This window comes from Doryrhamphus excisus, linkage group LG1 (assembly GCF_037039965.1).
Source record: "Doryrhamphus excisus strain RoL-2023G ecotype Guam linkage group LG1, RoL_Dexc_Guam_v1.1, whole genome shotgun sequence".
Lineage (NCBI taxonomy): Eukaryota > Metazoa > Chordata > Actinopteri > Syngnathiformes > Syngnathidae > Doryrhamphus > Doryrhamphus excisus.
In genome coordinates, this window is record NC_136357.1 from 7,131,995 (window position 1) to 7,134,844 (window position 2,850).

Sequence of the window (2,850 nt, forward strand, 5' to 3'; positions counted from 1 at the left end):
TGGGATAGGCTCCAGCACCCCCCGCGACCCTCGTGAAGCGATAGAAAATGAATGAATTAGAGCATAGAAAACCTGTTTAGGACTTTCTAAATACAGTATTTAACATCACTAGTGCTTGTAAACAGGAAATAACACCCCTATAATCATGTTCATGCTCCTATTTATTGTTTACACAATTGTTTACACAATGCTGCAATGACTTGAGACGGCAAGCTAACGATGTAACCAGTTAGCCTCAAATCAATTTCATCTAAACTTACCACTTCCACACAGAAAGGGAGAATAACTTTTTTTCACTCTATTGTGTCGGACATCATGCAGTGTTAAGGTAATATAATGTAAGGTAATATCTGTTTTGCGTCATTACAGCTACTGAGTGACCAGAATATTACACCATTGTCTACCACAAAACAGCAGTCATTTACTAATTAATGAATTTCTGAAAAACTGCTGTCTTGCAAGGGAGAAATAATCGAATTATGATATTGCGAGGGATGACTGTCCTGCTCTTGAAGCTGTACACTGATTACGATATCCATCTTACATGTATACTATAATACTGTCCTTTGAGATTATATAATAATCACTGCCATCGCTGGAGTCTTGCTGACATTTTGAGTCATGGCCGTGTTTTTTCCGACTAGAACATTTAGATTAAAGTTGAAATTGTAGTTTTAGGAGTTCAACTTTGGATGTTCTACTGTATTCTGTAGTTGATCTCGCGTGGCTGCATGCTTGATGATACTAGTGATACCTCGTCCCGTAAGTCTTTGGCTAATATTGAGTCAATGTATGGTTCAGTGATTTACACAGAAGCCTTATTAAGACACGAACACCTCACTACACAAAGAGGAACAGCCCACTGCTTAAAAAGTTCTGGTTGAATGAGAACAGCATACTCTTCTTGTTTAAATACCAATACATCTCCATCCTTGTAACCAGGAAGGACACAAACAAAGGAGCACCGTAAGGATCCCATACATTCCCACATCGGCCTCAGCTATACATACGGCACTACCATTTCAAATGTTTATTTCACTTACATACAGGAGGATGTACGGTGATGTTAAAGGATTGGTGAGCATCGGTGATGCGTCAATCAGAATAGGACATGACGTGTTGTTATAGCATAGCCGCTTCATGGGTGTGATCAAATTCAGACTAAAACCACAATGTCTCATAATGTTACCCCTCCTTAACTGCAAACAGATGAACTATATTACATGGCATTGATCACTAGGGACCAGTCGGTTCCCGTACAACATACAGGATGGCACTTGAATGGGCAGTCCCGTGGATCAGCCTCTGCTTTGGACTGTCTGCTGCAACCAGCGGTATGTATATGTGCATTATACTGAGATCACTTTTTGATCCAGGTCAATTATTATTAATTATTATCAATTATATATTAGAAAGCACCTCTCGCTGGGATGCATGCCTATATGCAAAAATATATCTTACAAAAAAAAATTGTTGCCTGTGAATATTCTCATTCATCCAGTTCCTTTTATTCCCAGGACATTGAATCAAGTGCAATTACACCGCTGATGTAGTCCCGAATGCCCCAAAAAACAAAGAAAATTATTTTTTATTAATTAATACATTTCTGACTTGCCGGTAGTGACGTATACGTGTTAAAAATGCTATCAAAATATACACTTCAGAGTATGATTGCATTATTTAGGTTGTCCTCTGCTATAAATAACAATAATGTTATATGTTATATAAGTAAATATGTATGTAAGTATGAGTAAGTATATATGTAAATGTTATACCTAAAAAGCCGAGGGCAAGCAAGCTGGAAGATTTTCGAAAGAAATCACCTTTCGGTGAACGGGGTATGGTGCCTAGAAGCATGGTGTTGGGACAGCCAGCTAGAAATGAATGCGTAAAAAAACAAAGGAGGTTGTTGTTGCGTACAAAAAGCAAAAATTATTAATAGTGGCAGCTGTGAAAACATACAAATATTTTGGAATAGCACTTGATTGTCATTTACGCTTTTCTCTTAGTCTTCTGACAAGATTAAGCAGCATTGGTATCGATCAACAAATTTTATTTTCGTTTTATTTCGGGGCGCACCTGGCCTGTGCTGCGCCTGCGCTGCGCCAACAAGGTGTTGCCGGCGCACTTTGCAATTTTTCCACCCCTCCCACCAGCACAAGTGGCAAAGAGGGAGGAGAGAAGGCATGAAAGGGTTTAACACAGCCGAATGTAATCTGAACCAATCAAATGAATGCTTCTCATTGCCTTTAAATGCACAAGGCCCACTGGACTGCACATCAGAGGCCACAATGCACAATAAAAATTATATCCTGCAGCCAGATTTTAACAACCAATGTTATATTAATCTTTGTTTTTAGTTGTTGATAATTATTAGTTGTCTAATGGGTCACTTTCTCTGTTTCCACAAAGTCTGCGCTGCGTGTTGGCTCATTTGCATACTAACAGTGATTGGATGTTTGATGGGATGAGGGGATGGGAGGGAGTTTACACTTATAAAATGTAGATTTTTTGTGGGGGGGTAAGCGTTGTCTCCTAAATAAATAAAAAATGCAGATTTTAATCAGGATATATATATATATATATATATATATATATATATAATGTTTTGAATGTGTGGCTTTTACTGACTACTAAATGGAGACAATAAATATTTTTCCTCTCTTTCAAGGTACGGTTCAGGCAGTCACTAAATTACCAGTATTTACAGGTAATGCCAGTTTAAACATTTCCATCTTAGCAAGTAGCTTCACTCTTTATTTCAAACAGTCCCTTTTTTTCCCCTCACCTGGAACAGAATTGAAAGCCTCCCATGATGACCAGTTCTGCAGCACATGGGGAAACTACCAT